The sequence below is a fragment of the Mus pahari genome, chromosome 14, assembly GCF_900095145.1.
Source record: "Mus pahari chromosome 14, PAHARI_EIJ_v1.1, whole genome shotgun sequence".
NCBI lineage: Eukaryota > Metazoa > Chordata > Mammalia > Rodentia > Muridae > Mus > Mus pahari.
In genome coordinates this window covers 34,015,809-34,028,193 of record NC_034603.1, presented here as the reverse complement: position 1 = coordinate 34,028,193, position 12,385 = coordinate 34,015,809, and the positions used below count along the sequence as shown (strand labels likewise).

Here is a 12,385-nt window from a genome sequence, read left to right as displayed (position 1 = left end):
CATCCCAGGCGACAGGGATGCTGTGCTGGGAAACCTCTTTCTGTCCCCGCCACTCCCTCCCCTGCTGATTCATTGATTAAATTAAAACAGCTGGTTGGCATCTCTAGTCTTCCAGATAGCATGATAATTTCAGCCCTGTCACTTCCTTTGTTCAGCAGATAATGGTCTGTGTAGTTTTTTTTTTTTTTACATGGTGCTCAGTGGGTGAGAGGCACCTAGTAAGTGGTAAATAACAGGAGAGGCCATACTCACAGATCTAATTCCCTTCACAATTCTGATGGTGGAATCTAAGCCTCGGAGGCAGAGGGGGACTAAGTTCATTTTAGATTTTATTTCCTATCACTTCACATTGCTCTAGATGCCCCTGCTGTGCAATGTGGAAATCATTAGAGCCACAGGCTCCTGTGTGCCTCTCTGTGCCATGCTAATCGCATCACACATAGAATCTGAATGACCATTCCAGAGACCCAGACCACCTTGCTCTGTACCCTCTAATCTGGAGCACTGTTCTCTGCTTGGAAGATCTACCTGCTTCACGGTCCCCTGGTTGCTCCATCTTAGTCATTGTCCAATGAATCTCACTATCTGTCTAATCTTGAGAAATGTCCATGGGCAGAGAAGGTACAGCCCCTCTGTCTAATGCTCGCCCTTGGTGTGCCAGATGACTTTGCGTGGAAGCCAGCCTGGCCCCACTCCTGGATTCTGAGCTGACCCTGAACAGTGCTGAAACCCGCTCTGATCAATGCTCTAGGACACTGAGGACAGAGCAAGACCGAGGCATCACCTACCAAAAAGACATCCAACAGACTGCCAGGGTGATGCTCCAGCACTGTACAAAGACTCTGCAAAGTATTACGGGGATGATTTTCCACGGGGTCAGCAGGGTTCCTTAGAAAGCTGCAGCCAGTTTTGGTACGTTCAGGAAAGTTTTTGCTAACCAAGGAGCTGGAGGCAAGAGAAAGAATTGCTGGTGCAGACAGATGCCTGTAGAAAAAGCACCCCAAAGGGGAGGCTTTATGGTCCTCCATTGATAGGCCTGGTAACCCATAAACACTGGACACATTTTTGATATATGGTTTGCTTTTTTTTTTTAAGTTAGGGTGAGAAGAGCATGTTACAAACTGTGTTTGCTGTAGTTTCCAAGCAGGAAGACACCTGACACAAGTCCATGCAGGGAACATTTATGTTGGGCAAGGAAAGGGGAGATAGTGGGTAAGAGCCCCTATTGTGGTTTCTGGGGGAAGGAAAGGGTGAGGCACACTATTTACCTAAGATTGGTGAGTTATTTTATTGGGTTCTGGAGCTTAGGACCATCCCAGGGATGATAGGATCAGAGGAATATGGCCAGAATACAGGAGCCTGGTATAAGAGGTGGACTCTGAGGTTGGCTTGTGTATGGAAGGTGGGCTTCTCAGTCAAGAAGGCTCTCTTAAGGTGGGCTCTTCCTGTACAGTGGCCCCCTCAAGGGCTATAAGATTATATATGTGACAGAATAAAAAATGCTGGCTGTTAAGCACGGTGATTGAGCTAACATGGGCAGCCACCGCAGAGATTCAGGGAGCCTTACAGTTGGTTTAACAGGAGGAACCCGCAGCAGAACAGCTAGGAGATCTGAGTGCTTGCCTTTAACCCCACTTCCTTATTTCTAAAACTAAAAAATGCAAGGTGGTTTCAACTTAAACACCAAGTCGGTGATTTCTGCCTACTTTCTAAGCCTTGAGGAGAGTATTTTATTGTATCACTGAAAACCAGATAAAAATAGAAATGATAAGAAAAGAATAAAAGCCATGTACTAGTGAGCATCTGTTGTGTCCTAGGAAATAGGTGATTTTTGCCTTTTTAAAGTAGCCTGGATGGACCACATTTCGCCTTACATGTTATGCATGTCACTTGCTGTCCCAAGTCTAGCCCTCTATCATCACCTAACTCTCACCTCACTTAGGTGGGGTGACTCTAATCTGACTCAGTCGTGGAGAGGTCCACTTTACTTCTCCTTGTGCCTTTCAATAGGTCTTCAGCAAACAAAACAATACAACACAATTGTCTTAGTCAGGGGTTCTATTCCTGCACAAACATCATGACCAAGAAGCAAGTTGGGGAGGAAAGGGTTTATTCGGCTTACATTTTCCACATTGCTGTTCATCACCAAAGGAAGTCAGGACTGGAACTCAAGCAGGTCAGAAAGCAGTAACTGATGCAGAGGCCATGGAGGGATGTTTCTTACTGGCTTGCTTCCCCTGGCTTGCTCAGCCTGCTCTCTTATAGAATCCAAGACTACCAGCCCAGAGATGGTACCGCCCACAAAGGGCCTTTTGCCCTTGATCACTAATTGAGAAAATGCCTTACAGCTGGATCTCATGGAGGCACTTCCCCAGCTGAAGCTCCTTTCTCAGTGATGACTCCAGACTGTGTCAAGTTGACACATAAAACCGGCCAGTACAACAATACGATACAATACAATACAATACAACACAATACAATACAATACAATACAATACAATACAATACAATACAATACAATACAATACAATACAATACAAAAGCCCCCTGTTCCCCTGCCTTCTTTCCACCCCTAACTGAAACCTGGTTGTCCCATTAGAAAACTGATGCCATGACAACCCTCCGAGTTGGAGGCTGATTCTATATCTTTCTGAGCACTGGGCCTAGGATGGAAGCACTTCCTGCTGCTACCTGATGCTGGCAAGCCACTTCCCCTCCATTTCCTCCCAACATCACGGGTGCCACCAAAGTGACTATCAGACAGTACCAATTGTCACTTGTCTTTGCTGAAGCCACCTACTAAGGTCTAACGTATTTGTCCTCAGCATCAGGCTCATCCTTTCCCATCACCCTAGTGACCTTGCATACCCTTTGAGTCTCAGAACACCTGATATGTTCTGTTGACTCTTACATGCCCCATCTCTCTGCCACACAGCTACACCTGTTTGTAAGCTTTGCTCCCAGCATGGGAGAGAAAGATGGGGAAGTAATTGTTCTCTACTCAAAAGCTCAGGGGTAAGCATTCCATTTTCTGACCACACCTGGTATGTTTCTGCCTCACTTATTTGGCAGCCCTACCGTGCAGAATTCTTCAGACCAATCAGAATTTCCAACCCATTGATTCCACCAGCTTCTCAGTATCTGTCAGTTCACCATAGCTTCCCACTCCCACCCTGAAAAATCCTGACTCTATTTAAAACTCCACATCTGCAACTGAGCCATTTATTCTAGCTGAAGCCAAGATGACCTGTTCTTCTGATCAGCCCCATATTCAGAACCATAGAGTACCTGCTGGTGGAAGTGCCTCCTCGTACCTACATACGTTCTTCATGCTTTCATCTCTCCCAGACGCTCTTATCTTTATACTCCACAAACTCTGAAGGTTTTGCCAATATTAGCAATGATGCTGTAAGAAGTGTTACATGCATATCAATATGTGTATGGGCAAGTATTTCTTTAGGATATCTACATATGGGCAGAGTTTCTGGGTCAAGGGCAGCTCTGCTGTGGTAAACCTACTCTGCGGTAGAGAATGGCCTTCTGGGAGATTCTCTGTGTCCCAGCATCCTTAGTACCTCTTGGTCTGTTTCATTCTGGACTCTTCTGTGGGAGTGCCATAGTATTTCATGGAGCTGAGCACTTTACATTACTTTGATCAGGAAGATATGGCTCATTTTTCATGTCTTAGGTGACTGTTTTCTTTCTGTGCACTTTGTATCCTATGTTCCCTTTTCTATTGGACTTTATTTTGCATTTGTTGCTATTTACTTACATATTTGTACTGGAGGGATGACTGAATTGTTAAGATCACTTGCTACTCTTGTAGAGAACCAGGAATTGGTTTCCAGAATGCACAGAGTGGCTTGGCTCAGGATGACCTAACTTCAGATTCAGGATGATGCCTTCTTCTTGTCTCTGCTGGGTACTGCACAGGTGGTACATGTTTGTGTGTGTATAAATACGGCACCCACGACTCATAACAAAACTCATAAGTACAACATTCATATACACACAAATTAAAAATAGATTAGAATATACAACTAACCAATACAGTCTCTAGTCTTGTGGCCTATCTGTCCCCTCCATTTACAGGCAGTCATCTGTATTTATATGGTCTACAGTGTAGAACCAAACCACCTCACATCAAAACTATATTTGAAAAACTGCATTTGAACTAAACATGTACAGTTTTGGTGATTGCGTGCCAAACAGTATAACATAACAACCATGTACACAGTGTTGACTGATTTATGTGGTAATCATAAATAACCTAGGGAAAAATGATTTGAAGTACAGGGTAAGATTTGCACAGGGAAAAGGTAAATACCACCCTGTTTTACAGAAGGGATTTAGATGTCCAGGAATTTGATTGTAGCATGCAGTTTCTACTACACCACCTTAAGCTCTGGGTGGACCGTGCTACCAGCCCCACCCAGGTTTCCTCAGATCTTCAGATAAAACACACACACACACACACACACACACACACACACACACACACACACTAACTTATTTTTTAATATGATTTAGCTCAATGGCTGGGCTCTTCTAAGTCTCTCTCCGCTAGCCTGCTCTTCTCTTCACTCCCAGCTCATCACCTCTAACTCTGCCCTCAGCTTACGTTGCTCAGGTACCTTTACTCCTAGCTCAGCAGGTACCTTTACTCCTAAATCTTCCCTCAGCTTAGTTGTGTTTCTAATTTTCTGCCTGATACCCTGGCCCATTTGAGGAAGCAGCCAAAGGCCTCTCTGCCCGTGATCTCACAAGGCTGAAGCACGTGTGTGTGTGTGTGTGTGTGTGTGTGTGTGTGTGTGTGTGTGTGTGTGTGTGTTTCATCTGCAGATCCAAGGGAACCTAGGTGGGACTGATAGCATGTGCCCGGAGGAGGAGTAGGAACTACACACTGCATCCAAATTCCTAGACATCTAAATCCCTTCTGTAAAACAGGGTGGTATTTACCTTTTCCCTGTGCAAATCTTACCCTGTACTTCGAATCATCCCTCCCTAGTTTATTTATGATTACCGCACACAAGGGCTCTTTCTCCCTCTGAAGCATGGCAAATCTTTCTCTCCTCCCTTGTGTCTATTAGCCTGCTTGGGAGTTGGGGAATGGGGAGGAACTAGCAGACCTGTCTATTCTGCTTAGTTCACTGGCTATTAGCATCTTATTGCTCGATCAAGAACCAACTGGGGAAAAGGACCCTCAGGGTTTGCAAGCAGGTTCCGAGCATCAGAACTACCACCTACATCTGGTATTCACAAGTGATCTTGAAACCTACAACCTACCATGTAGACAGAAGGATGGTAATGTTTGGTGAACAATTCCTAGATTTAGCATTGCCAAATACATCTTTCTTCTGCATTGAGTTCTTTTTCTCTTGTCTGGTTGAATAAATTCTCTTCCTGCCTGGAGAGCCCAAGAGTACTCTCTTATATTCTAAAAGTGTTAGAACATTCTCCCACATTGAATAGTTCATTGTTTCAAGGATATGGCAAAACCTTAATTACCGTAGCGTTGTAATGAATCTTGATATCTAATGGGACAGATCTCCACCTGTTCACTTTCATTAAAAATGTCTTGACAGTTCTTAGCCATTCTTTTTTTATATATAAAATTTATCTATTGTTTTGTAAAGGAAGAGGGGCCATTGTGAATGCTTACTAGATCTGTACTGACCATAAATGAGTTTGGGAATTGTTATCTGTACAGCATCAGTGGCCCTGTATAAGGATGTGATTGTTTTCCCACTCTTGTTTGCCAAGAAAATTGTATAACTTTTAAGTTAATTCACAGGTGGTTTTGTTAAGATTATTCTTCAGTACTCTTTGGTTCCTAGTTCAAAATATTTTGAAGTCATAATCTAGGTGAAAATGTAATTCTTTTAATACACTAATTGCTTTTTTCAAGACACCCTGCTAAATTAACTTAATAATCCTAATAAATGACTTGTTGACTCTTTGGGGTTTGATAGATATAGAGTTACACCTACAGATTTTCTGATTTTCATTTCTTTTTCTTCAGTCATTGTGTTTTTATTTCAATTTCTTATTTTTCCATACTAGCCAGGGCTTCTTGTCTCTGTTTGAAACAGGTGTGTTGACAGGTATCCATATTTTGACCTTGACCTTGAAAAGAATTTTACTAGTAGTTGTATTTGTTATTAAAATGTGTGTGTGTGTGTGTGTGTGTGTGTGTGTGTGTGTGTGTGTGTGATGAATAGGAAGTGCATATGTTTGTGTGTATATAAATATGACCCATATGAATGTATGAGGTATGCAATGTGGTGTGTGTGGAAGTGTATGTGTGAGTTTGGTGTGTATATGAGTGTGTGTGTGTGTGTGTGTGTGTGTGTGTGTATGTGTGTGTGTATACATGTGAATCCTCCTGATGATCAAGAAGTCCTGTCATATTTCTAACTTATTAAGAGTATTTAGTACAAGTGCAAATATAATCTTTTCAAGTGCTTTTTCTAAGTATACCAGGATAATTCTGTTTAATCCTTCAAAATGTTCAGTCTAGAACATTGTTTGATCTCTGATATCGAGCCAACCTAGCATTGCTGGGGTAAACGCACCAGAAAGTGTCAGTTCCAGTCTATCCATGGGTTGAGCTTGACTGCCGGGCCTTCCTTTGGTGCTGCAGTTCCTGTATGTGTGACAATTGTAGACTCTGGTCTACCTTTTCATATTCTGTCTGATTTTGGATCAGAGGTTTTGCCAGCATCATGAACCAAGTTAGGGTTCAGTTCTCCTTGCTTATTCCCTGAGAGAGCTGTGTGATGTTGACATTCTTTGGTCCTTGGGAGTTTGATTTAAATCTTTTAGAAAGGAATTGGGGCTTGTAATTTTCTCTGCGTGAAGGTTTTTAACTACAGTTTCTTTAATGGTTATAAAGATATAAAGATTTTCTCATTATTACGAAGTCATACTCTATAAATGTATCCATCACTCATTAGTCATCGTATTACTGCCATGAAGTATATAGCTTCATCTTATCTCATCTATTCCAGTCCTTTTCATTTCTATTGATTTCTGATTGCTCTCCTTGGCTCCTCTCCTGATTAGTCTTACAAAGAACTACCTCATACATTCCTTGATTCCATTATTATAGCTTGACATTTATTTCAACAATCTATTACTTCATGTAAGTATTGCTTCCTTTGGGTTTATTTTCCATTTCTTTGCTGGCTTAAGATGAATGCTTCATTTATTTTAAGTCCCTTTTTTGAATGCTTTTAAATTACATTTTAAATCATAAGTTCCCTTCTCTGTGGAGGTTTACCTACAAGCCTGCCTTTCCTGTGCAATAATTTCATAATGATCTACTTCTAAACAGTTAACATTCGTCTTAATGGTGTTTGTTCCAATTGCTCTGTGCTTTACTTCTGAGTTGCACTGTGATAAGCATCAGAAACATACTGATGTCTATCATAGGCGCTACAGCCAATTTTTTTGTTGCATGCACAAATGAAGAGAGAACATCCTGTAATGGACAAGATGCTCTATGCCCCTGCTATTTGCTCAAGCTTCTTAACAATTTTAGTGAAATCTGTATCTTGGCTGACTTTTTATTTATTCTGCCTAATGTATCCATTTCTGAGCTCACGTTGCTCACATCTTCCATTTTGAGGCTATCTAGCCTATCTGCACTATCCATGGAATTCCCATTGTCCCATATTGTATGATTTTGCAGCACTTGGCCTGTTCTATATATCATCCTGTAAACTAAACCTTTAAGTGAACATCAGAGCCTTCTTCACCCAGGATCTGTCTTTGTGGTTAAAGCCTGCAATGCTGAACATGAACATAGCTACGGCAGCTTGCCTCTGATTGCTACTTGCTTGGAATATCTCATTATCCTTTAGCTTTCAACCTTGCCATGCAGTTACATTAGGAGAAAGTTTTATGATTGGCATAACTGAATGTTTAAAGTGCTTTTAGCATGTTCACCTTTCATAGTGGGCTTTGTTCACTTTGCTCACTGGGCTGTGTTTTAGTTTAATTCTAGCATTTTATTGGGTATGATTTGTTTTATTTTTACAATCCTTTCTCCTTTGCTTTTGAGTTGAACACTTTATTTTTCATTTCTATGTTCCACTTTCCCCTCTGCTAGCTTACCTGTTATACTATTGTGCATTGTAAAGACTGTTTTAAGCAGCACTGCTAAATGGGTAAATGCACTGGCATTGTCACTCTTCTCAAGACCAATGCAGAAGGTGGGACATAGGGCTAGAATACTTAGCATATGCAAGTCCCCAGGATCTATGCCCCAGCATCACACACACACACACACACACACACACACACACACACACACACACACACTGAAAGAATGCCATTCTATTATTTATCTACCAGAATATATCAATATATCCTTCACTCCTGGTCATTTAAATCACTTTCCAACATTTCTTGAACCCTCTGAAATCGAATCTTACCTGAATTATTACGTTGTTATGCAGTACTGGGGATCAGACCAGGCACGTACATGCCAGCAAGTGCTGTGGTACTTCCCTAGCCACACCCCTAGACCTCACTGTCCTGTTCTGCTTTGTCGAGATCTACTCATATCACAGTCCTCGGGTATATCCACTAGCAGCTCCTTTCGAAGCAGTACCTTTAGAAGGATCTATTGATGGGACTCTGTTCTTCATCCAAGCACACTCATTTTGCTCTTGTTACTTAAAAATGTGAAAAGGATTTTTAGAAAGTCATTCGTTTTAGATTGTTGAAATATTATTCCACGGCATTCTGGCATCGATTGTGTTTTTGCTGCTAGTTGCTGTTAGTATAAACATTCCCCTTCTCCCTCTTCTCATAGCCTGGAGTTTCACACTGAGACGTCTGTGGGGATTTCTTTATATGTATTATAACTTTGTTTGTTTGGTTGGTTGGTTAGTTGATAGGTTTTGTTTTGGGTTTGGTCTTTCTTGATATTGTCTACTGATTTTCAGGAATTCAGAAAAACTTGTAGCCAGGCTCGCCTCAAATTATACATTTTTTTTTTTTTTTTTGGTTGTTGTTCATTTTCTCTGCTCTTCCCACTCGAGCTCTCATCGTGCTTAGAGAAGAAGCTCACACTCTGCCACAGCTTTGAACATTGTGCTTTCTTTGCCCTGCCACAGCTGAAATGAGCACCTCCTGCAGCTACCATAGATCAATTTGACTCCTTCAGTTTAATTCACGGTTCAGGCAGTTAATGAGGGAGTGTGTGTGTGTGTGTGTGTGTGTGTGTGTGTGTGTGTGTATCTCACTCTGCAACCCAGGCTGACCTAAACTGATTTGCAACCCAGACCAGCTTGAACTCACTAGAGCCTAGGTGAGCCTGAACTCCCTCTGCAGCCCAGGCTGACCTAAAATCTGCAAGGATCCTCCGATCTCAGCCTCTCAAACACTGAAATTACAGGCTTGAGGTGTCACACTGCTAATTGATTTGCAGTATCTCCTTAAATGCCTTAGTTTTTCCATCAGAAAGGTAGTCATATCATCCTGTGCCCATGATTCTTTGATTTGTTCTCCCTCCCAGCTTCACTGTGCCTTGCTGAGATCATTTTTTTTTTTTTTCAAAGCCACCAGAAATCCTCAGATGGTCAGTTCTGGGGACATTCCCACCTTTGTCTATCTTCCGCTTATCAGCATCAAATTCTCTACCCCGCCCCCTACCACACACACACTTCTCTGAGGCTCTCATGTGGCTGGCCTTCATGTTTGCTTTCTTAATCAGCCTTCCATTGCTGTGAAGAAACACCGTGACTACAGCAACTCATTGGGGGGGGGTTGGGGGTTTGAGACAGGGTCTCTCTGTATAGCCATGGCTGTCCTGGAACTCACTCTGTAGACCAGGTTGACCTCGAATTCAGAAATCGGCCTGCCTCTGACTCCCAAGTGCTGGGATTAAAGGCGTGCGCCCTACAGCAACTCTTATAAAGAAAACATTTAATTGGGGGCTGCCTTATAGTTCGGAGATTAGTCCATTGTCATCATGGTGGGGAGCATGGCAACATATAGGCAGACATGGTGTTGGAGAGGTACATAAGAGTTCTGTATCTGGACTGGCAGGCAGCAGGAAGACCAAGTGACCCACTGGGCCTGACTTGAGCACCTGAGTCCTCAAAACCCACTCCAGTGACATACTTCCTCCAACAAGGCCACACCTCCTACTAGTGCCACTCACTATGAGCCTATGAGACCATTTTCATTCAAACTTCCACAGTTTCTTTCTCTTCTGGTTTCTCTATCACCTCACTAGCTATGTCTTCCTGGTCTCCTTTGCTAAGTTCAGCACATCTCTGAGGCCTCTAAGCATTGGAATTCCTGCAACCTCTATCCTAGACTTTCTTCTCTTGCTACCACCACTGTTTTGGGCTTTTCCAATGCTTTAAAAATGTCTATAGAATTGGTGATGTAGCTCAGGTGTAGAACACTTGCCTAGCATATGTGAGTCTCTGGGTTTCATTCTTTCACCGCCTCGATTGATTGATTGATTGATTTAAAATATCTATGTGCCAGACACAGTATCACATGCCTGTTATCTCCACATTAGGGAAACTGAGGCAGGAAAATCATAAACTCTAAGTCTACAGAGGCTACATGTTGAAACCTTGTGTCAAAACAACCCAAAGGAACTAAGCACTACTAACCCCCGGGCTTACAATTTAAGCCTCATCTCTCAGAAACTGCAGACAGGGGTATGTGTAACTGCCTGCATGAATTACTTTTCTCATTTCTGTGTCCAAGGACTCAACAAGAAGTTACCTAAGGTGGTGATTCTCAAGCCTTCCTAAGGCTGCAACAGATCCTAATACAGATCCTCATGTTGTGATGACCCCCTAACCATAAAATTATTTTTGTTGCTACTTCATAACTTTTAATTTTGCTACCATTATGAATTGTAATGTAAATATCTGATATTTCCAATGGCCTCAGGTGACCCCTCTGAGAGAGTGGTTCTATTCCCAAAGAGGTCACGGCCCACAATTTGAGAAGTGCTGACGGAAGGGTTTTCTTTCGGTTTCCATTTTGAGAAGGGGTCCAGAGAATCATTGTGGAGAAGCTATGGCGGCTGAGAGGTGGCCAGGAAGTACATCAGGTCAGGTGAATGCTGGTGTTCAGCAAGCCCTCACCTTTATATTCAGTCTAGGACCCCAGTGTGTGCAATGGTGCCGTCTACTTTTAAGGTAACGAAATCTAGAAACTTCCTCATGGACATGTCCAGAGGCGTCTCTTTAGTGACACTAGATCATATTAAACTGGCAGCTGATACTAACTCTCACAATCTGGCTGATACCTACCTTAGGTGTCTGTCATTAGCTAAACAGCCAAGACATTTTCCTTTCTCATTTCCCATACTAGAACTCGGCCTTATCTAGTTTCCCCTCCCATCTGTAAATGGCGTTATCATTTGAGTCACTGTAGAAGCTCCTTGGAATTTTTCTCATTCCCATCTATGTCTCATCCAACCCACTGACTGGTCTTGTACCCCGGGTGCAGAATGATCCCAAATCTGATCATTTCTTTTATGTACCACCCAGGTCAAGAGCAGTACTGTCTCTTAGATGGACAACCTTCCCTGCATACTCCCCTTTGCTTCGGTTCTTGTCCCCCTACCACCAAAGCCATCATCCCCAGCACTGGACCTCCAGACAAAGTCTATTGTCTAGCTACAGAGCTGTCTACAGGCATGAATGAAACCATGCATTGTCTTCAGATTCTTTCATTTAGAGTAGGATCTGAGCTCACCAAGGTCTGCAAGAGCCCTTTCACCCTTCCGTGGTTCTTTTCCTTCTTGTGGCTCTGCCACCTTGACTTTGCCTTCCTCAATCACACAAACTTTAACCAACCTCCACAACCTTTGTACTTCCTTCCTGCCACCGGGGTTCCCACCTCCCTGCCTTTCTCTGGATCACTCCATTACTCGTTCATTACTCTGCTCAATATGCCCCTCATAGAACGGCCTTTGGTGACTCCCTCCTCCTATCACATCAGGTCTTGGCTTGAGTCTTCATCCCTTCATCCTGATTTTCTTCAACCCCATAAATCTCTGTGTGAAGCTGTACAGTGCATGTTATTCGTTTGCTTCCTACTTCCTTGACTTGCTTTTATGCAGGCTTCAGAAGTGTGGGGACTTTGCTCATCTTCTCTGTTGTTCTACGCTCAATCCCTGGGAACTTGGTAGGGCTCCTAATGGATGCTCACTTGAACAATTGATTCATTACACAGTGAACCTCACTTAACTCACATAACAACTAGTGAGACAAGATGAGTCTTCTGATGTTCTAGGCAAGGAAACTAAGGGCCTGAGAGGTTAAATGTCATGGCCACAGTGACATGTCTAATAGCTCTCTCCCCCTCCCCCTCTCCTCCCCCTCCCCCTCTCCTCTCCCTC

At 42.8% G+C, this 12,385-nt stretch overlaps 1 protein-coding gene across 1 annotated transcript in view; it reads left to right on the top strand.

Annotated features, from left to right (window-relative positions):
* Dnah9 (dynein axonemal heavy chain 9) overlaps nt 1-12,385 on the top strand; it is a 322,533-nt gene that overhangs the window by 62,145 nt on the left and 248,003 nt on the right. The window lies entirely within an intron of this gene.